This window comes from Rhipicephalus microplus, chromosome 3 (assembly GCF_043290135.1).
Source record: "Rhipicephalus microplus isolate Deutch F79 chromosome 3, USDA_Rmic, whole genome shotgun sequence".
NCBI classification, from domain to species: Eukaryota; Metazoa; Arthropoda; class Arachnida; order Ixodida; family Ixodidae; genus Rhipicephalus; species Rhipicephalus microplus.
Window position 1 is genome coordinate 158,840,108 of NC_134702.1, and position 19,984 is coordinate 158,860,091.

The 19,984-nt window shown below is 49.5% G+C and overlaps 59 non-coding genes across 59 annotated transcripts; all 59 read right to left on the bottom strand.

Annotated features, from left to right (window-relative positions):
- Window positions 1-119: 119 nt before the first annotated feature.
- On the bottom strand, window positions 120-191 carry TRNAA-CGC (transfer RNA alanine (anticodon CGC)). Its single transcript has one exon. It is a non-coding gene; the product is annotated as a tRNA-Ala (tRNA).
- Window positions 192-304: 113 nt separating this feature from the next.
- On the bottom strand, window positions 305-376 carry TRNAE-CUC (transfer RNA glutamic acid (anticodon CUC)). The gene has a single exon. It is a non-coding gene; the product is annotated as a tRNA-Glu (tRNA).
- A 113-nt stretch (window positions 377-489) lies between these two features.
- On the bottom strand, window positions 490-561 carry TRNAE-CUC (transfer RNA glutamic acid (anticodon CUC)). The gene has a single exon. It is a non-coding gene; the product is annotated as a tRNA-Glu (tRNA).
- A 113-nt stretch (window positions 562-674) lies between these two features.
- TRNAE-CUC (transfer RNA glutamic acid (anticodon CUC)) lies at window positions 675-746 on the bottom strand. The gene has a single exon. It is a non-coding gene; the product is annotated as a tRNA-Glu (tRNA).
- A 113-nt stretch (window positions 747-859) lies between these two features.
- On the bottom strand, window positions 860-931 carry TRNAE-CUC (transfer RNA glutamic acid (anticodon CUC)). The gene has a single exon. It is a non-coding gene; the product is annotated as a tRNA-Glu (tRNA).
- Window positions 932-1,594: 663 nt separating this feature from the next.
- On the bottom strand, window positions 1,595-1,666 carry TRNAE-CUC (transfer RNA glutamic acid (anticodon CUC)). The gene has a single exon. It is a non-coding gene; the product is annotated as a tRNA-Glu (tRNA).
- A 293-nt stretch (window positions 1,667-1,959) lies between these two features.
- TRNAE-CUC (transfer RNA glutamic acid (anticodon CUC)) lies at window positions 1,960-2,031 on the bottom strand. The gene has a single exon. It is a non-coding gene; the product is annotated as a tRNA-Glu (tRNA).
- Window positions 2,032-2,144: 113 nt separating this feature from the next.
- TRNAE-CUC (transfer RNA glutamic acid (anticodon CUC)) lies at window positions 2,145-2,216 on the bottom strand. The gene has a single exon. It is a non-coding gene; the product is annotated as a tRNA-Glu (tRNA).
- A 483-nt stretch (window positions 2,217-2,699) lies between these two features.
- Window positions 2,700-2,771, bottom strand: TRNAA-CGC (transfer RNA alanine (anticodon CGC)). Its single transcript has one exon. It is a non-coding gene; the product is annotated as a tRNA-Ala (tRNA).
- A 113-nt stretch (window positions 2,772-2,884) lies between these two features.
- TRNAE-CUC (transfer RNA glutamic acid (anticodon CUC)) lies at window positions 2,885-2,956 on the bottom strand. Its single transcript has one exon. It is a non-coding gene; the product is annotated as a tRNA-Glu (tRNA).
- Window positions 2,957-3,069: 113 nt separating this feature from the next.
- Window positions 3,070-3,141, bottom strand: TRNAE-UUC (transfer RNA glutamic acid (anticodon UUC)). Its single transcript has one exon. It is a non-coding gene; the product is annotated as a tRNA-Glu (tRNA).
- Window positions 3,142-3,807: 666 nt separating this feature from the next.
- On the bottom strand, window positions 3,808-3,879 carry TRNAE-CUC (transfer RNA glutamic acid (anticodon CUC)). Its single transcript has one exon. It is a non-coding gene; the product is annotated as a tRNA-Glu (tRNA).
- Window positions 3,880-4,542: 663 nt separating this feature from the next.
- Window positions 4,543-4,614, bottom strand: TRNAE-CUC (transfer RNA glutamic acid (anticodon CUC)). Its single transcript has one exon. It is a non-coding gene; the product is annotated as a tRNA-Glu (tRNA).
- A 483-nt stretch (window positions 4,615-5,097) lies between these two features.
- On the bottom strand, window positions 5,098-5,169 carry TRNAE-UUC (transfer RNA glutamic acid (anticodon UUC)). The gene has a single exon. It is a non-coding gene; the product is annotated as a tRNA-Glu (tRNA).
- Window positions 5,170-5,835: 666 nt separating this feature from the next.
- TRNAE-CUC (transfer RNA glutamic acid (anticodon CUC)) lies at window positions 5,836-5,907 on the bottom strand. The gene has a single exon. It is a non-coding gene; the product is annotated as a tRNA-Glu (tRNA).
- A 110-nt stretch (window positions 5,908-6,017) lies between these two features.
- Window positions 6,018-6,089, bottom strand: TRNAE-CUC (transfer RNA glutamic acid (anticodon CUC)). The gene has a single exon. It is a non-coding gene; the product is annotated as a tRNA-Glu (tRNA).
- A 111-nt stretch (window positions 6,090-6,200) lies between these two features.
- Window positions 6,201-6,272, bottom strand: TRNAE-CUC (transfer RNA glutamic acid (anticodon CUC)). The gene has a single exon. It is a non-coding gene; the product is annotated as a tRNA-Glu (tRNA).
- Window positions 6,273-6,385: 113 nt separating this feature from the next.
- Window positions 6,386-6,457, bottom strand: TRNAE-CUC (transfer RNA glutamic acid (anticodon CUC)). Its single transcript has one exon. It is a non-coding gene; the product is annotated as a tRNA-Glu (tRNA).
- Window positions 6,458-6,940: 483 nt separating this feature from the next.
- TRNAE-CUC (transfer RNA glutamic acid (anticodon CUC)) lies at window positions 6,941-7,012 on the bottom strand. The gene has a single exon. It is a non-coding gene; the product is annotated as a tRNA-Glu (tRNA).
- A 298-nt stretch (window positions 7,013-7,310) lies between these two features.
- Window positions 7,311-7,382, bottom strand: TRNAA-CGC (transfer RNA alanine (anticodon CGC)). Its single transcript has one exon. It is a non-coding gene; the product is annotated as a tRNA-Ala (tRNA).
- A 113-nt stretch (window positions 7,383-7,495) lies between these two features.
- TRNAE-CUC (transfer RNA glutamic acid (anticodon CUC)) lies at window positions 7,496-7,567 on the bottom strand. The gene has a single exon. It is a non-coding gene; the product is annotated as a tRNA-Glu (tRNA).
- Window positions 7,568-7,865: 298 nt separating this feature from the next.
- TRNAE-UUC (transfer RNA glutamic acid (anticodon UUC)) lies at window positions 7,866-7,937 on the bottom strand. The gene has a single exon. It is a non-coding gene; the product is annotated as a tRNA-Glu (tRNA).
- A 298-nt stretch (window positions 7,938-8,235) lies between these two features.
- Window positions 8,236-8,307, bottom strand: TRNAA-CGC (transfer RNA alanine (anticodon CGC)). The gene has a single exon. It is a non-coding gene; the product is annotated as a tRNA-Ala (tRNA).
- Window positions 8,308-8,420: 113 nt separating this feature from the next.
- TRNAE-CUC (transfer RNA glutamic acid (anticodon CUC)) lies at window positions 8,421-8,492 on the bottom strand. The gene has a single exon. It is a non-coding gene; the product is annotated as a tRNA-Glu (tRNA).
- A 483-nt stretch (window positions 8,493-8,975) lies between these two features.
- On the bottom strand, window positions 8,976-9,047 carry TRNAE-CUC (transfer RNA glutamic acid (anticodon CUC)). The gene has a single exon. It is a non-coding gene; the product is annotated as a tRNA-Glu (tRNA).
- Window positions 9,048-9,157: 110 nt separating this feature from the next.
- Window positions 9,158-9,229, bottom strand: TRNAE-CUC (transfer RNA glutamic acid (anticodon CUC)). Its single transcript has one exon. It is a non-coding gene; the product is annotated as a tRNA-Glu (tRNA).
- Window positions 9,230-9,340: 111 nt separating this feature from the next.
- TRNAE-CUC (transfer RNA glutamic acid (anticodon CUC)) lies at window positions 9,341-9,412 on the bottom strand. The gene has a single exon. It is a non-coding gene; the product is annotated as a tRNA-Glu (tRNA).
- Window positions 9,413-9,894: 482 nt separating this feature from the next.
- On the bottom strand, window positions 9,895-9,966 carry TRNAE-CUC (transfer RNA glutamic acid (anticodon CUC)). The gene has a single exon. It is a non-coding gene; the product is annotated as a tRNA-Glu (tRNA).
- Window positions 9,967-10,264: 298 nt separating this feature from the next.
- On the bottom strand, window positions 10,265-10,336 carry TRNAA-CGC (transfer RNA alanine (anticodon CGC)). Its single transcript has one exon. It is a non-coding gene; the product is annotated as a tRNA-Ala (tRNA).
- A 113-nt stretch (window positions 10,337-10,449) lies between these two features.
- On the bottom strand, window positions 10,450-10,521 carry TRNAE-CUC (transfer RNA glutamic acid (anticodon CUC)). Its single transcript has one exon. It is a non-coding gene; the product is annotated as a tRNA-Glu (tRNA).
- Window positions 10,522-10,634: 113 nt separating this feature from the next.
- TRNAE-UUC (transfer RNA glutamic acid (anticodon UUC)) lies at window positions 10,635-10,706 on the bottom strand. The gene has a single exon. It is a non-coding gene; the product is annotated as a tRNA-Glu (tRNA).
- A 666-nt stretch (window positions 10,707-11,372) lies between these two features.
- On the bottom strand, window positions 11,373-11,444 carry TRNAE-CUC (transfer RNA glutamic acid (anticodon CUC)). The gene has a single exon. It is a non-coding gene; the product is annotated as a tRNA-Glu (tRNA).
- Window positions 11,445-11,737: 293 nt separating this feature from the next.
- Window positions 11,738-11,809, bottom strand: TRNAE-CUC (transfer RNA glutamic acid (anticodon CUC)). The gene has a single exon. It is a non-coding gene; the product is annotated as a tRNA-Glu (tRNA).
- Window positions 11,810-11,922: 113 nt separating this feature from the next.
- Window positions 11,923-11,994, bottom strand: TRNAE-CUC (transfer RNA glutamic acid (anticodon CUC)). Its single transcript has one exon. It is a non-coding gene; the product is annotated as a tRNA-Glu (tRNA).
- Window positions 11,995-12,477: 483 nt separating this feature from the next.
- Window positions 12,478-12,549, bottom strand: TRNAE-CUC (transfer RNA glutamic acid (anticodon CUC)). The gene has a single exon. It is a non-coding gene; the product is annotated as a tRNA-Glu (tRNA).
- A 298-nt stretch (window positions 12,550-12,847) lies between these two features.
- TRNAA-CGC (transfer RNA alanine (anticodon CGC)) lies at window positions 12,848-12,919 on the bottom strand. Its single transcript has one exon. It is a non-coding gene; the product is annotated as a tRNA-Ala (tRNA).
- A 113-nt stretch (window positions 12,920-13,032) lies between these two features.
- Window positions 13,033-13,104, bottom strand: TRNAE-CUC (transfer RNA glutamic acid (anticodon CUC)). The gene has a single exon. It is a non-coding gene; the product is annotated as a tRNA-Glu (tRNA).
- A 113-nt stretch (window positions 13,105-13,217) lies between these two features.
- Window positions 13,218-13,289, bottom strand: TRNAE-CUC (transfer RNA glutamic acid (anticodon CUC)). The gene has a single exon. It is a non-coding gene; the product is annotated as a tRNA-Glu (tRNA).
- Window positions 13,290-13,402: 113 nt separating this feature from the next.
- TRNAE-CUC (transfer RNA glutamic acid (anticodon CUC)) lies at window positions 13,403-13,474 on the bottom strand. Its single transcript has one exon. It is a non-coding gene; the product is annotated as a tRNA-Glu (tRNA).
- Window positions 13,475-13,587: 113 nt separating this feature from the next.
- Window positions 13,588-13,659, bottom strand: TRNAE-CUC (transfer RNA glutamic acid (anticodon CUC)). The gene has a single exon. It is a non-coding gene; the product is annotated as a tRNA-Glu (tRNA).
- A 297-nt stretch (window positions 13,660-13,956) lies between these two features.
- TRNAE-UUC (transfer RNA glutamic acid (anticodon UUC)) lies at window positions 13,957-14,028 on the bottom strand. Its single transcript has one exon. It is a non-coding gene; the product is annotated as a tRNA-Glu (tRNA).
- Window positions 14,029-14,326: 298 nt separating this feature from the next.
- TRNAA-CGC (transfer RNA alanine (anticodon CGC)) lies at window positions 14,327-14,398 on the bottom strand. Its single transcript has one exon. It is a non-coding gene; the product is annotated as a tRNA-Ala (tRNA).
- A 113-nt stretch (window positions 14,399-14,511) lies between these two features.
- Window positions 14,512-14,583, bottom strand: TRNAE-CUC (transfer RNA glutamic acid (anticodon CUC)). Its single transcript has one exon. It is a non-coding gene; the product is annotated as a tRNA-Glu (tRNA).
- A 483-nt stretch (window positions 14,584-15,066) lies between these two features.
- TRNAE-CUC (transfer RNA glutamic acid (anticodon CUC)) lies at window positions 15,067-15,138 on the bottom strand. The gene has a single exon. It is a non-coding gene; the product is annotated as a tRNA-Glu (tRNA).
- A 110-nt stretch (window positions 15,139-15,248) lies between these two features.
- On the bottom strand, window positions 15,249-15,320 carry TRNAE-CUC (transfer RNA glutamic acid (anticodon CUC)). The gene has a single exon. It is a non-coding gene; the product is annotated as a tRNA-Glu (tRNA).
- Window positions 15,321-15,430: 110 nt separating this feature from the next.
- TRNAV-CAC (transfer RNA valine (anticodon CAC)) lies at window positions 15,431-15,502 on the bottom strand. Its single transcript has one exon. It is a non-coding gene; the product is annotated as a tRNA-Val (tRNA).
- A 482-nt stretch (window positions 15,503-15,984) lies between these two features.
- TRNAE-CUC (transfer RNA glutamic acid (anticodon CUC)) lies at window positions 15,985-16,056 on the bottom strand. Its single transcript has one exon. It is a non-coding gene; the product is annotated as a tRNA-Glu (tRNA).
- Window positions 16,057-16,166: 110 nt separating this feature from the next.
- TRNAE-CUC (transfer RNA glutamic acid (anticodon CUC)) lies at window positions 16,167-16,238 on the bottom strand. Its single transcript has one exon. It is a non-coding gene; the product is annotated as a tRNA-Glu (tRNA).
- Window positions 16,239-16,349: 111 nt separating this feature from the next.
- TRNAE-CUC (transfer RNA glutamic acid (anticodon CUC)) lies at window positions 16,350-16,421 on the bottom strand. The gene has a single exon. It is a non-coding gene; the product is annotated as a tRNA-Glu (tRNA).
- Window positions 16,422-16,719: 298 nt separating this feature from the next.
- On the bottom strand, window positions 16,720-16,791 carry TRNAE-CUC (transfer RNA glutamic acid (anticodon CUC)). Its single transcript has one exon. It is a non-coding gene; the product is annotated as a tRNA-Glu (tRNA).
- Window positions 16,792-17,089: 298 nt separating this feature from the next.
- Window positions 17,090-17,161, bottom strand: TRNAE-CUC (transfer RNA glutamic acid (anticodon CUC)). The gene has a single exon. It is a non-coding gene; the product is annotated as a tRNA-Glu (tRNA).
- A 297-nt stretch (window positions 17,162-17,458) lies between these two features.
- Window positions 17,459-17,530, bottom strand: TRNAE-UUC (transfer RNA glutamic acid (anticodon UUC)). Its single transcript has one exon. It is a non-coding gene; the product is annotated as a tRNA-Glu (tRNA).
- A 110-nt stretch (window positions 17,531-17,640) lies between these two features.
- Window positions 17,641-17,712, bottom strand: TRNAE-CUC (transfer RNA glutamic acid (anticodon CUC)). The gene has a single exon. It is a non-coding gene; the product is annotated as a tRNA-Glu (tRNA).
- Window positions 17,713-18,010: 298 nt separating this feature from the next.
- TRNAA-CGC (transfer RNA alanine (anticodon CGC)) lies at window positions 18,011-18,082 on the bottom strand. The gene has a single exon. It is a non-coding gene; the product is annotated as a tRNA-Ala (tRNA).
- A 113-nt stretch (window positions 18,083-18,195) lies between these two features.
- TRNAE-CUC (transfer RNA glutamic acid (anticodon CUC)) lies at window positions 18,196-18,267 on the bottom strand. Its single transcript has one exon. It is a non-coding gene; the product is annotated as a tRNA-Glu (tRNA).
- Window positions 18,268-18,750: 483 nt separating this feature from the next.
- Window positions 18,751-18,822, bottom strand: TRNAE-CUC (transfer RNA glutamic acid (anticodon CUC)). Its single transcript has one exon. It is a non-coding gene; the product is annotated as a tRNA-Glu (tRNA).
- A 113-nt stretch (window positions 18,823-18,935) lies between these two features.
- TRNAE-CUC (transfer RNA glutamic acid (anticodon CUC)) lies at window positions 18,936-19,007 on the bottom strand. The gene has a single exon. It is a non-coding gene; the product is annotated as a tRNA-Glu (tRNA).
- Window positions 19,008-19,300: 293 nt separating this feature from the next.
- On the bottom strand, window positions 19,301-19,372 carry TRNAA-CGC (transfer RNA alanine (anticodon CGC)). Its single transcript has one exon. It is a non-coding gene; the product is annotated as a tRNA-Ala (tRNA).
- Window positions 19,373-19,485: 113 nt separating this feature from the next.
- Window positions 19,486-19,557, bottom strand: TRNAE-CUC (transfer RNA glutamic acid (anticodon CUC)). The gene has a single exon. It is a non-coding gene; the product is annotated as a tRNA-Glu (tRNA).
- Window positions 19,558-19,984: the final 427 nt, after the last annotated feature.

Sequence of the window (19,984 nt, forward strand, 5' to 3'; positions counted from 1 at the left end):
GCCGGAGAACGGAGAGTAACGGAAAGATCGGTTAGCCATTTGGCCAACAGGGTAAAACTATTGAAGTTACAAACCGTGCACTAATTGGAGACTTGATGACAGCAGATAAAAGAGAATACTTCCGACACCGGAAATCGCACCCGGGCCTCCTGGGTGCGAGCCAGGTATCCTAGCCACTAGACCATGCCGGAGAACGGAGAGGGACGGAGCGATCGCTTAGCGATTTGACCAACAGGGTAAAACTTTTGAAGTTATATACCATGTGCAAATTAGAGACTTCATGACAGCAGATAAAAGAAAAAACTTTCGACACCGGGAATCGTACCCGGGCCTTCTGGGTGAGAGCCAGGTATCCTAGCCACTAGACCATGCCGGAAAAGGGAGAAAGACGGAGCGATCGCTTGGTCATTTGACCAACAGGGTAAAACTTTTGAAGTTATATACCATGCGCAAATTAGAGACTTCATGACAGCAGATAAAAGAAAAAACTTTCGACACCGGGAATCGTACCCGGGCCTCCTGGGTGAGAGCCAGGTATCCTAGCCACTAGACCATGCCGGAGAACGGAGAGGGACGGAGCGATCGCTTAGCCATTCGGCCAACAGGGTAAAAGTATTGAAGATACAAAGCATGCGCAAATTGGAGGCTTGGTGATAGCAGATAAAAGAAAATACTTCCGACACCGGGAATCGAACCCGGGACTCCTGGGTGAGAGCTAGGTATCCTAGCCACTAGACCATGCCAGAGAACGGAGAGGGATGGAGCAATCCCTTAGCCATTCGGGCAACAGGAAAAAAGTATTGAAGTTGCATAGCGTGCGCAAATTGGAGACTTGATAACAGCAGATAAAAGAAAATACTTCCGACATCGGGAATCGAACCCGGGCCTCCTGGGTGAGAGCCAGGTATCCTAGCCACTAGACCATGCCGGAGAACGAAGAGGGACGGAGCGATCGCTTAGCCATTCGGCCAACAGGGTAAAACTATTGAAGATACATAGCGTGCGCAAATTGAAGACTTGATGATAGCAGCTAAACGAAAATACTTCCAACACCGCAAATCGAACCCGGGCCTCCTGATGAGAGCCAGGTATCCTAGCCACTAGACCATGCCGGAGAACGGAGGGGGACGGAGCGATCGCTTAGCCATTTGGCAAACAGGGTAAAAGTATTGAAGTTACATAGCGTGCGTAAATTGCATACTTGATAATAGCAGATAAAAATACTTCCGACACCGGGAATCGTACCCTGGCCTCCTGGGTGAGAGCCAGGTATCCTAGACACTAGACCATGCCGGAGAACGGAGAGGGACGGAGAGATCGCTTAGCCATTCGGCCAACAGGGTAAAACTATTGAAGTTACATACCGTGCGCAAATTGGAGACTTGATGACAGCAGATAAAAGAAAAAACTTCTGACACCGGGAATCGTACCCGGGCCTGCTGGGTGAGAGCCAGGTATCCTAGCCACTAGACCACGCCGGAGAACAAAGAGGGACGGAGCGATCGCTTAGCGATTCGGCCAACAGGGTAAAAGTATTGAAGTTACATAGCGTGCGCAAATTGGAGACTTGATGATAGCAGATAAAAGAAAATACTTCCGACACTGGGAATCGAACCCGGGCCTCCTGGGTGAGAGCCAGGTATCCTAGCCGCTAGACTATGCCGGAGAACGGAGAGGGACGGAACGATCGCTTAGCCATTTGGCCAACAGGGTAAAAGTATTGAAGTTACATAGCGTGCGTAAATCGGATACTTGATAATAGCAGATAAAAAATACTTCCGACACCGGGAATCGTGCCCGGGCCTCCTGGGTGAGAGCCAGGTATCCAAGCCACTAGACCATGCCAGAGAACGGAGAGGGACGGAGCGATCGCTTAGCCATTCGGCCAACAGGGTGAAACAATTCAAGTTACATACCGTGCGCAAATTGGAGACTTGATGACAGCACATAAAAAAATACTTCCGACACCAAGAATCGAACCAGGGTCTCCTGGGTGAGAGCCAGATATCCTAGCCACTAGACCACGCCGGAGAACGGAGAAGGACGGAACGATCGCTTAGATATTCCGCCAACAGGGTAAAAGTATTGAAGTTACAAAGCATGCGCAAATTGGAGGCTTGAAGACAGCAGATAAAAGAAAATACTTCCGACACCGGGAATCGAATCCAGGCCTCCTGGGTGAGAGCTAGGTATCCTAGCCACTAGACCATGCCGGAGAACGGAGAAGGACTGAGCGATCGCTTAGCCATTCGGCCAACAGGGTAAAAGTATTTCAGTTATACAGCGTGCGCAATTTGGAGACTTGATGATAGCAGATAAAAGAAAATACTTCCGACACCGCGAATCGAACCCCGGTCTCCTGGGTGAGAGCCAGATATCCTAGCCACTAGACCACGCCGGAGAACGCAAAGGGACGGAGCGATCGCTTAGCCATTTGACCAACACGGTAAAACTATTGAAGTTACATACCATGCGCAAATTGGAGACTTGATGATAGCATATAAAAGAAAATACCTCCGACACCGGGAATCGCAACCGGGCCTCCTGGGTGAGAGCCAGGTATCCTAGACACTAGACCATGCCGGAGAACGGAGAGTAACGGAAAGATCGGTTAGCCATTTGGCCAACAGGGTAAAACTATTGAAGTTACAAACCGTGCACTAATTGGAGACTTGATGACAGCAGATAAAAGAGAATACTTCCGACACCGGAAATCGCACCCGGGCCTCCTGGGTGCGAGCCAGGTATCCTAGCCACTAGACCATGCCGGAGAATGGAGAGGGACGGAGCGATCGCTTAGCGATTTGACCAACAGGGTAAAACTTTTGAAGTTATATACCATGCGCAAATTAGAGACTTCATGACAGCAGATAAAAGAAAAAACTTTCGACACCGGGAATCGTACCCGGGCCTCCTGGGTGAGAGCCAGGTATCCTAGCCACTAGACCATGCCAGAAAAGGGAGAAAGACGGAGCGAACGCTTAGTGATTCGGCCAACAGGGTAAAACTATTGAAGTTACATAGCGTGCGCAAATTGGAGACTTGATGACAGCAGATAAAAGAAAATACTTCCGACACCGGGAGTCGAACCAGGGCCTCCTGGGTGAAAGCCAGGTATCCTAGCCACTAGACTATGCCGGAGAACGAAGAGGGACGGAGCGATCGCTTAGCCATTTGGCCAACAGGGTAGAAGTATTGAAGATACATAGCGTGCGCAATTTGGAGACTTGATGATAGCTGATAAAAAAAATACTCCCGACCCCAGGAATCGCAACCGGGCTTCCTGGGTGAGAGCCAGGTATCCTAGACACTAGACCATGCCGGAGAACGGAGAGGGACGGAGAGATCGCTTAGCCATTCGGCCAACAGGGTAAAACTATTGAAGTTACATACCGTGCGCAAATTGGAGACTTGATGACAGCAGATAAAAGAAAAAACTTCTGACACCGGGAATCGTACCCGGGCCTGCTGGGTGAGAGCCAGGTATCCTAGCCACTAGACCATGCCAGAGATTTGAGAGGGACGGAGTGATCGCTTAGCCATTCGGCCAACAGGGTAAAACTATTGAAGATACATAGCGTGCGCAAATTGAAGACTTGATGACAGCAGCTAAAAGAAAATACTTCCGACACCGCAAATCGAACCCGGGCCTCCTGATGAGAGCCAGGTATCCTAGCCACTAGACCATGCAGGAGAACAAAGAGGGACGGAGCGATCGCTTAGCGATTCGGCCAACAGGGTAAAAGTATTGAAGTTACATAGCGTGCGCAAATTGGAGACTTGATGATAGCAGATAAAAGAAAATACTTCCGACACTGGCAATCGAACCCGGGCCTCCTGGGTGAGAGCCAGGTATCCTAGCCACTAGACTATGCCGGAGAACGGAGAGGGACGGAACGATCGCTTAGCCATTTGGCCATCAGGGTAAAAGTATTGAAGTTACATAGCGTGCGTAAATCGGATACTTGATAGTAGCAGATAAAAAATACTTCCTACACCGGGAATCGTACCCGGGCCTCCTGGGTGAGAGCCAGGTATCCAAGCCACTAGACCATGCCAGAGAACGGAGAGGGACGGAGCGATCGCTTAGCCATTCGGCCAACAGGGTGAAACTATTCAAGTTACATACCGTGCGCAAATTGGAGACTTGATGACAGCAGATAAAAAAATACTTCCAACACCAAGAATCGAACCAGGGTCTCCTGGGTGAGAGCCAGATATCCTAGCCACTAGACCACGCCGGAGAACGGAGAAGGACGGAACGATTGCTTAGATATTCCGCCAACAGGGTAAAAGTATTGAAGTTACAAAGCATGCGCAAATTCGAGGCTTGAAGACAGCAGATAAAACAAAATACTTCCGACGCCGGGAATCGAATCCAGGCCTCCTGGGTGAGAGCTAGGTATCCTAGCCACTAGACCATGCCGGAGAACGGAGAAGGACTGAGCGATCGCTTAGCCATTCGGCCAACAGGGTAAAAGTATTTCAGTTATACAGCGTGCGCAATTTGGAGACTTGATGATAGCAGATAAAAGAAAATACTTCCGACACCGCGAATCGAACCCGGGTCTCCTGGGTGAGAGCCAGATATCCTAGCCACTAGACCACGCCGGAGAACGCAAAGGGACGGAGCGATCGCTTAGCCATTTGACCAACACGGTAAAACTATTGAAGTTACATACCATGCGCAAATTGGAGACTTGATGATAGCATATAAAAGAAAATACCTCCGACACCGGGAATCGCAACCGGGCCTCCTGGGTGAGAGCCAGGTATCCTAGACACTAGACCATGCCGGAGAACGGAGAGTAACGGAAAGATCGGTTAGCCATTTGGCCAACAGGGTAAAACTATTGAAGTTACAAACCGTGCACTAATTGGAAACTTGATGACAGCAGATAAAAGAGAATACTTCCGACACCGGAAATCGCACCCGGGACTCCTGGGTGCGAGCTAGGTATCCTAGCCACTAGACCATGCCGGAGAACGGAGAAAGACGGAGCGAACGCTTAGTGATTCGGCCAACAGGGTAAAACTATTGAAGTTACATAGCGTGCGCAAATTGGAGACTTGATGACAGCAGATAAAAGAAAATACTTCCGACACCGGGAATCGAACCAGGGCCTCCTGGGTGAAAGCCAGGTATCCTAGCCACTAGACTATGCCGGAGAACGGAGAGGGACGGAGCGATCGCTTAGCCATTTGGCCAACAGGGTAGAAGTATTGAAGATACATAGCGTGCGCAATTTGGAGACTTGATGATAGCTGATAAAAAAAATACTCCCGACCCCAGGAATCGCAACCGGGCTTCCTGGGTGAGAGCCAGGTATCCTAGACACTAGACCATGCCGGAGAACGGAGAGGGACGGAGAGATCGCTTAGCCGTTCGGCCAACAGGGTAAAACTATTGAAGTTACATACCGTGCGCAAATTGGAGACTTGATGACAGCAGATAAAAGAAAAAACTTCTGACACCGGGAATCGTACCCGGGCCTGCTGGGTGAGAGCCAGGTATCCTAGCCACTAGACCATGCCAGAGATTTGAGAGGGACGGAGTGATCGCTTAGCCATTCGGCCAACAGGGTAAAACTATTGAAGATACATAGCGTGCGCAAATTGAAGACTTGATGACAGCAGCTAAAAGAAAATACTTCCGACACCGCAAATCGAACCCGGGCCTCCTGATGAGAGCCAGGTATCCTAGCCACTAGACCATGCCGGAGAACAAAGAGGGACGGAGCGATCGCTTAGCGATTCCGCCAACAGGGTAAAAGTATTGAAGTTACATAGCGTGCGCAAATTGGAGACTTGATGATAGCAGATAAAAGAAAATACTTCCGACACTGGCAATCGAACCCGGGCCTCCTGGGTGAGAGCCAGGTATCCTAGCCACTAGACTATGCCGGAGAACGGAGAGGGACGGAACGATCGCTTAACCATTTGGCCATCAGGGTAAAAGTATTGAAGTTACATAGCGTGCGTAAATCGGATACTTGATAGTAGCAGATAAAAAATACTTCCGACACCGGGAATCGTACCCGGGCCTCCTGGGTGAGAGCCAGGTATCCAAGCCACTAGACCATGCCAGAGAACGGAGAGGGACGGAGCGATCGCTTAGCCATTCGGCCAACAGGGTGAAACTATTCAAGTTACATACCGTGCGCAAATTGGAGACTTGATGACAGCAGATAAAAAAATACTTCCGACACCAGGAATCGAACCAGGGTCTCCTGGGTGAGAGCCAGATATCCTAGCCACTAGACCACGCCGGAGAACGGAGAAGGACGGAACGATTGCTTAGATATTCCGCCAACAGGGTAAAAGTATTGAAGTTACAAAGCATGCGCAAATTCGAGGCTTGAAGACAGCAGATAAAACAAAATACTTCCGACACCGGGAATCGAATCCAGGCCTCCTGGGTGAGAGCTAGGTATCCTAGCCACTAGATCATGCCGGAGAACGGAGAAGGACTGAGCGATCGCTTAGCCATTCGGCCAACAGGGTAAAAGTATTGAAGTTATATCGTATGCGCAAATTGGAGACTTGATGATAGCAGATAAAAAATACTTCCGACACCGGGAATCGCACGCAGGCCTCCTGGGTGAGAGTGCCGTAGGTATCCTAGACACTAGACCATGCTGTAGAATGGAGAGGAACGGAGCGATCGCTTAGCCATTCGGCCAACGAGGTAAAACTATTGAAGTTACATAGCGTGCGCAAATCTGAGACTTGATGACAGCAGATTAAAAAAATACTTCTGACACCGGGAATTGAATCCGGGCCTCGTGGGTGAGAGCCAGGTATCCTAGCCACTAGACCATGCCGGAGAACAGAGAGGGACGGAGCGATCGCTTAGCCATTCGACCAACAGGGTAAATGTATTGCAGTTATACAGCGTGCGCAATTTGGAGACTTGATGATAGCAGATAAAAGAAAATACTTCCGACACCGCGAATCGAACCCGGGTCTCCTGGGTGAGAGCCAGATATCCTAGCCACTAGACCACGCCGGAGAACGCAAAGGGACGGAGCGATCGCTTAGCCATTTGACCGACACGGTAAAACTATTGAAGTTACATACCATGCGCAAATTGGAGACTTGATGATAGCATATAAAAGAAAATACCTCCGACACCGGGAATCGCAACCGGGCCTCCTGGGTGAGAGCCAGGTATCCTAGACACTAGACCATGCCGGAGAACGGAGAGTAACGGAAAGATCGGTTAGCCATTTGGCCAACAGGGTAAAACTATTGAAGTTACAAACCGTGCACTAATTGGAGACTTGATGACAGCGGATAAAAGAGAATACTTCCGACACCGGAAATCGCACCCGGGCCTCCTGGGTGCGAGCCAGGTATCCTAGCCACTAGACCATGCCGGAGAACGGAGAGGGACTGAGCGATCGCTTAGCGATTTGACCAACAGGGTAAAACTTTTGAAGTTATATACCATGTGCAAATTAGAGACTTCATGACAGCAGATAAAAGAAAAAACTTTCGACACCGGGAATCGTACCCGGGCCTTCTGGGTGAGAGCCAGGTATCCTAGCCACTAGACCATGCCGGAAAAGGGAGAAAGACGGAGCGATCGCTTAGTCATTTGACCAACAGGGTAAAACTTTTGAAGTTATATACCATGCGCAAATTAGAGACTTCATGACAGCAGATAAAAGAAAAAACTTTCGACACCGGGAATCGTACCCGGGCCTCCTGGGTGAGAGCCAGGTATCCTAGCCACTAGACCATGCAGGAGAACGGAGAGGGACGGAGCGATCGCTTAGCCATTCGGCCAACAGGGTAAAAGTATTGAAGATACAAAGCATGCGCAAATTGGAGGCTTGATGATAGCAGATAAAAGAAAATACTTCCGACACCGGGAATCGAACCCGGGACTCCTGGGTGAAAGCCAGGTATCCTAGCCACTAGACCATGCCGGAGAACGGAGAGGGACGGAGCGATCGCTTAGCGATTCGGCTAACAGGGTAAAAGTAATGAAGTTACCTAGCGTGCGCAAATTGGAGACTTGATGATAGCATATAAAAGAAAATACCTCCGACACCGGGAATCGCAACCGGGCCTCCTGGGTGAGAGCCAGGTATCCTAGACACTAGACCATGCCGGAGAACGGAGAGTAACGGAAAGATCGCTTAGCCAATTGGCCAACAGGGTAAAACTATTGAAGTTACAAACCGTGCACAAATTGTAGACTTGATGACAGCAGATAAAAGAAAATACTTCCGACACCGGAAATCGCACCCGGGCCTCCTGGGTGCGAGCCAGGTATCCTAGCCACTAGACCATGCCGGAGAACGGAGAGGGACGGAGCGATCGCTTAGCGATTTTACCAACAGGGTAAAACTTTTGAAGTTATATACCATGCGCAAATTAGAGACTTCAAGACAGCAGATAAAAGAAAAAACTTTCGACACCGGGAATCGTACCCGGGCCTCCTGGGTGAGAGCCAGGTATCCTAGCCACTAGACCATGCCGGAAAAGGGAGAAAGACGGAGCGAACGCTTAGGTATTCGGCCAACAGGGTAAAAGTATTGAAGTTACATAGCATGCGCAAATTGAAGACTTGATGATAGCAGATAAAAGAAAATACTTCCGACACCGGGAATCAAACCCGGGTCTCCAGGGTGAGAGTCAGGCATCCTAGCCACTAAAGCACGCCGGAGAACGTAGAGGGACGGAGCGATCGCTTAGCCATTTGACCAACAAGGTAAAACTTTTGAAGTTATATACCATGCGCAAATTAGAGACTTCATGACAGCAGATAAAAGAAAAGACTTTCGACACCGGGAATTGTACCCGGGCCTCCTGGGTGAGAGCAGGGTATCCTAGCCACTAGACCATGCCGGAAAAGGGAGAAAGACGGAGCGAACGCTTAGTTATTCGGCCAACAGGGTAAAAGTATTGAAGTTACATAGCGTGCGCAAATTGGAGACTTGATGATAGCAGATAAAATAAAATACTTCCGACACCGGGAATCGAACCCGGGCCTCCTGGGTGAGGGCCAGGAATTCTAGCCACTAGACCATGCCGGAGAACGAAGAGGGACGAAGCGATCACTTAGCCATTCGGCCAACAGGGTAAAAGTATTGAAGTTACATAGCGTGCGTGAATTGGAGACTTGATAATAGCAGATAAAAAATACTTCCGACACCGGGAATCGTACTCGGGCCTCCTGGGTGAGAGCCAGGTATCCTAGCCACTAGACCATGCCGGAGAACGGAGGGGGACGGAGCGATCGCTTAGCCATTTGGCAAACATCGGTAAAAGTATTGAAGTTACATAGCGTGCGTAAATTGCATACTTGATAATAGCAGATAAAAAATACTTCCGACACCGGGAATCGTACCCGGGCCTCCTGGGTGAGAGCCAGGTATCCTAGACACTAGACCATGCCGGAGAACGGAGAGGGACGGAGAGATCGCTTAGCCATTCGGCCAACAGGGTAAAACTATTGAAGTTACATACCGTGCGCAAATTGGAGACTTGATGACAGCAGATAAAAGAAAAAACTTCTGACACTGGGAATCGTACCCGGGCCTGCTGGGTGAGAGCCAGGTATCCTAGCCACTAGACCATGCCAGAGATTTGAGAGGGACGGAGCGATCGCTTAGCCATTCGGCCAACAGGGTAAAACTATTGAAGATACATAGCGTGCGCAAATTGAAGACTTGATGACAGCAGCTAAAAGAAAATACTTCCGACACCGCAAATCGAACCCGGGCCTCCTGATGAGAGCCAGGTATCCTAGCCACTAGACCACGCCGGAGAACAAAGAGGGACGGAGCGATCGCTTAGCGATTCGGCCAACAGGGTAAAAGTATTGAAGTTACATAGCGTGCGCAAATTGGAGACTTGATGGTAGCAGATAAAAGAAAATACTTCCGACACCGCGAATCGAACCCGGGTCTCCTGGGTGAGAGCCAGATATCCTAGCCACTAGACCACGCCGGAGAACGCAAAGGGACGGAGCGATCGCTTAGCCATTTGACCAACACGGTAAAACTATTGAAGTTACATACCATGCGCAAATTGGAGACTTGATGATAGCATATAAAAGAAAATACCTCCGACACCGGGAATCGCAACCGGGCCTCCTGGGTGAGAGCCAGGTATCCTAGAGACTAGACCATGCCGGAGAACGGAGAGTAACGGAAAGATCGGTTAGCCATTTGGCCAACAGGGTAAAACTATTGAAGTTACAAACCGTGCACTAATTGGAGACTTGATGACAGCAGATAAAAGAGAATACTTCCGACACCGGAAATCGCACCCGGGACTCCTGGGTGCGAGCCAGGTATCCTAGCCACTAGACCATGCCGGAGAACGGAGAGGGACGGAGCGATCGCTTAGCGATTTGACCAACAAGGTAAAACTTTTGAAGTTATATACCATGCGCAAATTAGAGACTTCATGACAGCAGATAAAAGAAAAAACTTTTGACACCGGGAATCGTACCCGGGCCTCCTGGGTGAGAGCCAGGTATCCTAGCCACTAGACCATGCCAGAAAAGGGAGAAAGACGGAGCGAACGCTTAGTGATTCGGCCAACAGGGTAAAACTATTGAAGTTACATAGCGTGCGCAAATTGGAGACTTGATGACAGCAGATAAAAGAAAATACTTCCGACACCGGGAATCGAACCAGGGCCTCCTGGGTGAAAGCCAGGTATCCTAGCCACAAGACTATGCCGGAGAACGGAGAGGGACGGAGCGATCGCTTAGCCATTTGGCCAACAGGGTAGAAGTATTGAAGATACATAGCGTGCGCAATTTGGAGACTTGATGATAGCTGATAAAAAAAATACTCCCGACCCCAGGAATCGCAACCGGGCTTCCTGGGTGAGAGCCAGGTATCCTAGACACTAGACCATGCCGGAGAACGGAGAGGGACGGAGAGATCGCTTAGCCATTCGGCCAACAGGGTAAAACTATTGAAGTTACATACCGTGCGCAAATTGGAGACTTGATGACAGCAGATAAAAGAAAAAACTTCTGACACCGGGAATCGTACCCGGGCCTGCTGGGTGAGAGCCAGGTATCCTAGCCACTAGACCATGCCAGAGATTTGAGAGGGACGGAGTGATCGCTTAGCCATTCGGCCAACAGGGTAAAACTATTGAAGATACATAGCGTGCGCAAATTGAAGACTTGATGACAGCAGCTAAAAGAAAATACTTCCGACACCGCAAATCGAACCCGGGCCTCCTGATGAGAGCCAGGTATCCTAGCCACTAGACCATGCCGGAGAACAAAGAGGGACGGAGCGATCGCTTAGCGATTCGGCCAACAGGGTAAAAGTATTGAAGTTACATAGCGTGCGCAAATTGGAGACTTGATGATAGCAGATAAAAGAAAATACTTCCGACACTGGCAATCGAACCCGGGCCTCCTGGGTGAGAGCCAGGTATCCTAGCCACTAGACTATGCCGGAGAACGGAGAGGGACGGAACGATCGCTTAGCCATTTGGCCATCAGGGTAAAAGTATTGAAGTTACATAGCGTGCGTAAATCGGATACTTGATAGTAGCAGATAAAAAATACTTCCGACACCGGGAATCGTACCCGGGCCTCCTGGGTGAGAGCCAGGTATCCAAGCCACTAGTCCATGCCAGAGAACGGAGAGGGACGGAGCGATCGCTTAGCCATTCGGCCAACAGGGTGAAACTATTCAAGTTACATACCGTGCGCAAATTGGAGACTTGATGACAGCAGATAAAAAAATACTTCCGACACCAAGAATCGAACCAGGGTCTCCTGGGTGAGAGCCAGATATCCTAGCCACTAGACCACGCCGGAGAACGGAGAAGGACGGAACGATTGCTTAGATATTCCGCCAACAGGGTAAAAGTATTGAAGTTACAAAGCATGCGCAAATTGGAGGCTTGAAGACAGCAGATAAAACAAAATACTTCCGACACCGGGAATCGAATCCAGGCCTCCTGGGTGAGAGCTAGGTATCCTAGCCACTAGATCATGCCGGAGAACGGAGAAGGACTGAGCGATCGCTTAGCCATTCGGCCAACAGGGTAAAAGTATTGAAGTTATATCGTATGCGCAAATTGGAGACTTGATGATAGCAGATAAAAAATACTTCCGACACCGGGAATCGCACGCAGGCCTCCTGGGTGAGAGTGCCGTAGGTATCCTAGACACTAGACCATGCTGTAGAATGGAGAGGAACGGAGCGATCGCTTAGCCATTCGGCCAACGGGGTAAAACCATTGAAGTTACATAGCGTGCGCAAATCTGAGACTTGATGACAGCAGATTAAAAAAATACTTCTGACACCGGGAATTGAATCCGGGCCTCGTGGGTGAGAGCCAGGTATCCTAGCCACTAGACCATGCCGGAGAACGGAGAGGGACGGAGCGATCGCTTAGCCATTCGACCAACAGGGTAAATGTATTGCAGTTATACAGCGTGCGCAATTTGGAGACTTGATGATAGCAGATAAAAGAAAATACTTCCGACACCGCGAATCGAACCCGGGTCTCCTGGGTGAGAGCCAGATATCCTAGCCACTAGACCACGCTGGAGAACGCAAAGGGACGGAGCGATCGCTTAGCCATTTGACCGACACGGTAAAACTATTGAAGTTACATACCTTGCGCAAATTGGAGACTTGATGATAGCATATAAAAGAAAATACCTCCGACACCGGGAATCGCAACCGGGCCTCCTGGGTGAGAGCCAGGTATCCTAGACACTAGACCATGCCGGAGAACGGAGAGTAACGGAAAGATCGGTTAGCCATTTGGCCAACAGGGTAAAACTATTGAAGTTACAAACCGTGCACTAATTGGAGACTTGATGACAGCAGATAAAAGAGAATACTTCCGACACCGGAAATCGCACCCGGGCCTCCTGGGTGCGAGCCAGGTATCCTAGCCACTAGACCATGCCGGAGAACGGAGAGGGACGGAGCGATCGCTTAGCGATTTGACCAACAGGGTAAAACTTTTGAAGTTATATACCATGTGCAAATTAGAGACTTCATGACAGCAGATAAATGAAAAAACTTTCGACACCGGGAATCGTACCCGGGCCTTCTGGGTGAGAGCCAGGTATCCTAGCCACTAGACCATGCCGGAAAAGGGAGAAAGACGGAGCGATCGCTTAGTCATTTGACCAACAGGGTAAAACTTTTGAAGTTATATACCATGCGCAAATTAGAGACTTCATGACAGCAGATAAAAGAAAAAATTTTCGACACCGGGAATCGTACCCGGGCCTCCTGGGTGAGAGCCAGGTATCCTAGCCACTAGACCATGCCAGAGAACGGAGAGGGACGGAGCGATCGCTTAGCCATTCGGCCAACAGGGTAAAAGTATTGAAGATACAAAGCATGCGCAAATTGGAGGCTTGGTGATAGCAGATAAAAGAAAATACTTCCGACACCGGGAATCGAACCCGGGACTCCTGGGTGAGAGCTAGGTATCCTAGCCACTAGACCATGCCAGAGAACGGAGAGGGATGGAGCCATCCCTTAGCCATTCGGGCAACAGGAAAAAAGTATTGAAGTTGCATAGCGTGCGCAAATTGGAGACTTGATAACAGCAGATAAAAGAAAATACTTCCGACATCGGGAATCGAACCCGGGCCTCCTGGGTGAGAGCCAGGTATCCTAGCCACTAGACCATGCCGGAGAACGAAGAGGGACGGAGCGATCGCTTAGCCATTCGGCCAACAGGGTAAAACTATTGAAGATACATAGCGTGCGCAAATTGAAGACTTGATGATAGCAGCTAAAAGAAAATACTTCCGACACCTCAAATCGAATCCGGGCCTCCTGATGAGAGCCAGGTATCCTAGCCACTAGACCATGCCGGAGAACGGAGAGGGACGGAGCGATCACTTAGCGATTCGGCCAACAGGGTAAAAGTATTGAAGTTACATAGCGTGCGCAAATTGGAGACTTGATGATAGCAGATAAAAGAAAATACTTCCGACACCGGGAATCGAACCCGGGCCTCCTGGGTGAAAGCCAGGTATCCTAGCCACTAGACCATGCCGGAGAACGGAGAGGGACGGAGCGATCGCTTAGTGATTCGGCTAACAGGGTAAAAGTAATGAAGTTACCTAGCGTGCGCAAATTGGAGACTTGATGATAGCATATAAAAGAAAATACCTCCGACACCGGGAATCGCAACCGGGCCTCCTGGGTGAGAGCCAGGTATCCTAGACACTAGACCATGCCGGAGAACGGAGAGTAACGGAAAGATCGCTTAGCCAATTGGCCAACAGGGTAAAACTATTGAAGTTACAAACCGTGCACAAATTGTAGACTTGATGACAGCAGATAAAAGAAAATACTTCCGACACCGGAAATCGCACCCGGGCCTCCTGGGTGCGAGCCAGGTATCCTAGCCACTAGACCATGCCGGAGAACGGAGAGGGACGGAGCGATCGCTTAGCGATTTTACCAACAGGGTAAAACTTTTGAAGTTATATACCATGCGCAAATTAGAGACTTCAAGACAGCAGATAAAAGAAAAAACTTTCGACACCGGGAATCGTACCCGGGCCTCCTGGGTGAGAGCCAGGTATCCTAGCCACTAGACCATGCCGGAAAAGGGAGAAAGACGGAGCGAACGCTTAGTTATTCGGCCAACAGGGTAAAAGTATTGAAGTTACATAGCATGCGCAAATTGAAGACTTGATGATAGCAGATAAAAGAAAATACTTCCGACACCGGGAATCAAACCCGGGTCTCCAGGGTGAGAGTTAGGCATCCTAGCCACTAAAGCACGCCGGAGAACGTAGAGGGACGGAGCGATCGCTTAGCCATTTGACCAACAAGGTAAAACTTTTGAAGTTATATACCATGCGCAAATTAGAGACTTCATGACAGCAGATAAAAGAAAAGACTTTCGACACCGGGAATTGTACCCGGGCCTCCTGGGTGAGAGCAGGGTATCCTAGCCACTAGACCATGCCGAAAAAGGGAGAAAGACGGAGCGAACGCTTAGTTATTCGGCCAACAGGGTAAAAGTATTGAAGTTACATAGCGTGCGCAAATTGGAGACTTGATGATAGCAGATAAAATAAAATACTTCCGACACCGGGAATCGAACCCGGGCCTTCTGGGTGAGGGCCAGGAATTCTAGCCACTAGACCATGCCGGAGAACGAAGAGGGACGAAGCGATCACTTAGCCATTCGGCCAACAGGGTAAAAGTATTGAAGTTACATAGCGTGCGTGAATTGGAGACTTGATAATAGCAGATAAAAAATACTTCCGACACCGGGAATCGTACTCGGGCCTCCTGGGTGAGAGCCAGGTATCCTAGCCACTAGACCATGCCGGAGAACAGAGGGGGACGGAGCGATCGCTTAGCCATTTGGCAAACAGGGTAAAAGTATTGAAGTTACATAGCGTGCGTAAATTGCATACTTGATAATAGCAGATAAAAAATACTTCCGACACCGGGAATCGTACCCGGGCCTCCTGGGTGTGAGCCAGGTATCCTAGACACTAGACCATGCCGGAGAACGGAGAGGGACGGAGAGATCGCTTAGCCATTCGGCCAACAGGGTAAAACTATTGAAGTTACATACCATGCGCAAATTGGAGACTTGATGACAGCAGATAAAAGAAAAAACTTCTGACACCGGGAATCGTACCCGGGCCTGCTGGGTGAGAGCCAGGTATCCTAGCCACTAGACCATGCCAGAGATTTGAGAGGGACGGAGCGATCGCTTAGCCATTCGGCCAACAGGCTAAAACTATTGAAGATACATAGCGTGCGCAAATTGAAGACTTGATGACAGCAGCTAAAAGAAAATACTTCCGACACCGCAAATCGAACCCGGGCCTCCTGATGAGAGCCAGGTATCCTAGCCACTAGACCACGCCGGAGAACAAAGAGGGACGGAGCGATCGCTTAGCGATTCGGCCAACAGGGTAAAAGTATTGAAGTTACATAGCGTGCGCAAATTGGAGACTTGATGATAGCAGATAAAAGAAAATACTTCCGACACCGGGAATCGAACCCGGGCCTCCTGGGTGAGAGCCAGGTATCCTAGCCACTAGACTATGCCGGAGAACGGAGAGGGACGGAACGATCGCTTAGCCATTTGGCCAACAGGGTAAAAGTATTGAAGTTACATAGCGTGCGTAAATCGGATACTTGATAATAGCAGATAAAAAATACTTCCGACACCGGGAATCGTACCCGGGCCTCCTGGGTGAGAGCCAGGTATCCAAGCCACTAGACCATGCCAGAGAACGGAGAGGGACGGAGCGATCGCTTAGCCATTCGGCCAACAGGGTGAAACAATTCAAGTTACATACCGTGCGCAAATTGGAGACTTGATGACAGCACATAAAAAAATACTTCCGACACCAAGAATCGAACCAGGGTCTCCTGGGTGAGAGCCAGATATCCTAGCCACTAGACCACGCCGGAGAACGGAGAAGGACGGAACGATCGCTTAGATATTCCGCCAACAGGGTAAAAGTATTGAAGTTACAAAGCATGCGCAAATTGGAGGCTTGAAGACAGCAGATAAAAGAAAATACTTCCGACACCGGGAATCGAATCCAGGCCTCCTGGGTGAGAGCTAGGTATCCTAGCCACTAGGCCATGCCGGAGAACGGAGAAGGACTGAGCGATCGCTTAGCCATTCGGCCAACAGAGTAAAAGTATTTCAGTTATACAGCGTGCGCAATTTGGAGACTTGATGATAGCAGATAAAAGAAAATACTTCCGACACCGCGAATCGAACCCGGGTCTTCTGGGTGAGAGCCAGATATCCTAGCCACTAGACCACGCCGGAGAACGCAAAGAGACGGGGCGATCGCTTAGCCATTTGACCAACACGGTAAAACTATTGAAGTTACATACCATGCGCAAATTGGAGACTTGATGATAGCATATAAAAGAAAATACCTCCGACACCGGGAATCGCAACCGGGCCTCCTGGGTGAGAGCCAGGTATCCTAGCCACTAGACCATGCCAGAGAACGGAGAGGGATGGAGCCATCCCTTAGCCATTCGGGCAACAGGAAAAAAATATTGAAGTTGCATAGCGTGCGCAAATTGGAGACTTGATAACAGCAGATAAAAGAAAATACTTCCGACATCGGGAATCGAACCCGGGCCTCCTGGGTGAGAGCCAGGTATCCTAGCCACTAGACCATGCCGGAGAACGAAGAGGGACGGAGCGATCGCTTAGCCATTCGGCCAACAGGGTAAAACTATTGAAGATACATAGCGTGCGCAAATTGAAGACTTGATGATAGCAGCTAAAAGAAAATACTTCCGACACCGCAAATCGAACCCGGGCCTCCTGATGAGAGCCAGGTATCCGAGCCACAAGACCATGCCGGAGAACGGAGAAGGACGGACCGATCACTTAGCGATTCGGCCAACAGGGTAAAAGTATTGAAGTTACATAGCGTGCGCAAATTGGAGACTTGATGATAGCAGATAAAAGAAAATACTTCCGACACCGGGAATCGAACCCGGGCCTCCTGGGTGAAAGCCAGGTATCCTAGCCACTAGACCATGCCGGAGAACGGAGAGGGACGGAGCGATCGCTTAGCCATTCGGCGAACAGGGTAAAAGTATTGAAGTTACATAGCGTGCGTAAATTGCATACTTGATAATAGCAGATAAAAAATACTTCCGACACCGGGAATCGTACCCGGGCCTCCTGGGTGAGAGCCAGGTATCCAAGCCACTAGACCATGCCAGAGAACGGAGAGGGACGGAGCGATCGCTTAGCGATTCGGCTAACAGGGTAAAAGTAATGAAGTTACCTAGCGTGCGCAAATTGGAGACTTGATGATAGCATATAAAAGAAAATACCTCCGACACCGGGAATCGCAACCGGGCCTCCTGGGTGAGAGCCAGGTATCCTAGACACTAGACCATGCCGGAGAACGGAGAGTAACGAAAAGATCGCTTAGCCAATTGGCCAACAGGGTAAAACTATTGAAGTTACAAACCGTGCACAAATTGTAGACTTGATGACAGCAGATAAAAGAAAATACTTCCGACACCGGAAATCGCACCCGGGCCTCCTGGGTGCGAGCCAAGTATCCTAGCCACTAGACCATGCCGGAGAATGGAGAGGGACGGAGCGATCGCTTAGCGATTCTACCAACGGGGTAAAACTTTTGAAGTTATATACCATGCGCAAATTAGAGACTTCAAGACAGCAGATAAAAGAAAAAACTTTCGACACCGGGAATCGTACCCGGGCCTCCTGGGTGAGAGCCAGGTATCCTAGCCACTAGACCATGCCGGAAAAGGGAGAAAGACGGAGCGAACGCTTAGTTATTCGGCCAACAGGGTAAAAGTATTGAAGTTACATAGCATGCGCAAATTGAAGACTTGATGATAGCAGATAAAAGAAAATACTTCCGACACCGGGAATCAAACCCGGGTCTCCAGGGTGAGAGTCAGGCATCCTAGCCACTAAAGCACGCCGGAGAACGTAGAGGGACGGAGCGATCGCTTAGCCATTTCACCAACAAGGTAAAACTTTTGAAGTTATATACCATGCGCAAATTAGAGACTTCATGACAGCAGATAAAAGAAAAGACTTTCGACACCAGGAATTGTACCCGGGCCTCCTGGGTGAGAGCAGGGTATCCTAGCCACTAGACCATGCCGGAAAAGGGAGAAAGACGGAGCGAACGCTTAGTTATTCGGCCAACAGGGTAAAAGTATTGAAGTTACATAGCGTGCGCAAATTGGAGACTTGATGATAGCAGATAAAATAAAATACTTCCGACACCGGGAATCGAACCCGGGCCTCCTGGGTGAGGGCCAGGAATTCTAGCCACTAGACCACGCCGGAGAACAAAGAGGGACGGAGCGATCGCTTAGCGATTCGGCCAACAGGGTAAAAGTATTGAAGTTACATAGCGTGCGCAAATTGGAGACTTGATGATAGCAGATAAAAGAAAATACTTCCGACACCGGGAATCGAACCCGGGCCTCCTGGGTGAGAGCCAGGTATCCTAGCCACTAGACTATGCCGGAGAACGGAGAGGGACGGAACGATCGCTTAGCCATTTGGCCAACAGGGTAAAAGTATTGAAGTTACATAGCGTGCGTAAATCGGATACTTGATAATAGCAGATAAAAAATACTTCCGACACCGGGAATCGTACCCGGGCCTCCTGGGTGAGAGCCAGGTATCCAAGCCACTAGACCATGCCAGCGAACGGAGAGGGACGGAGCGATCGCTTAGCCATTCGGCCAACAGGGTGAAACAATTCAAGTTACATACCGTGCGCAAATTGGAGACTTGATGACAGCACATAAAAAAATACTTCCGACACCAAGAATCGAACCAGGGTCTCCTGGGTGCGAGCCAAGTATCCTAGCCACTAGACCATGCCGGAGAATGGAGAGGGACGGAGCGATCGCTTAGCGATTCTACCAACAGGGTAAAACTTTTGAAGTTATATACCATGCGCAAATTAGAGACTTCAAGACAGCAGATAAAAGAAAAAACATTCGACACCGGGAATCGTACCCGGGCCTCCTGGGTGAGAGCCAGGTATCCTAGCCACTAGACCATGCCGGAAAAGGGAGAAAGACGGAGCGAACGCTTAGTTATTTGGCCAACAGGGTAAAAGTATTGAAGTTACATAGCATGCGCAAATTGAAGACTTGATGATAGCAGATAAAAGAAAATACTTCCGACAGCGCAAATCGAACCCGGGCCTCCTGATGAGAGCCAGGTATCCTAGACACTAGACCATGCGGGAGAACGGAGAGTAACGGAAAGATCGGTTAGCCATTTGGCCAACAGGGTAAAACTATTGAAGATACATAGCGTGCTCAAATTGAAGACTTGATGATAGCAGCTAAAAGAAAATACTTCGGACACCGCAAATCGAACCCGGGCCTCCTGATGAGAGCCAGGTATCCTAGCCACTAGACCATGCCGGAGAACGGAGAGGGACGGAGCGATCACTTAGCGATTCGGCCAACAGGGTAAAAGTATTGAA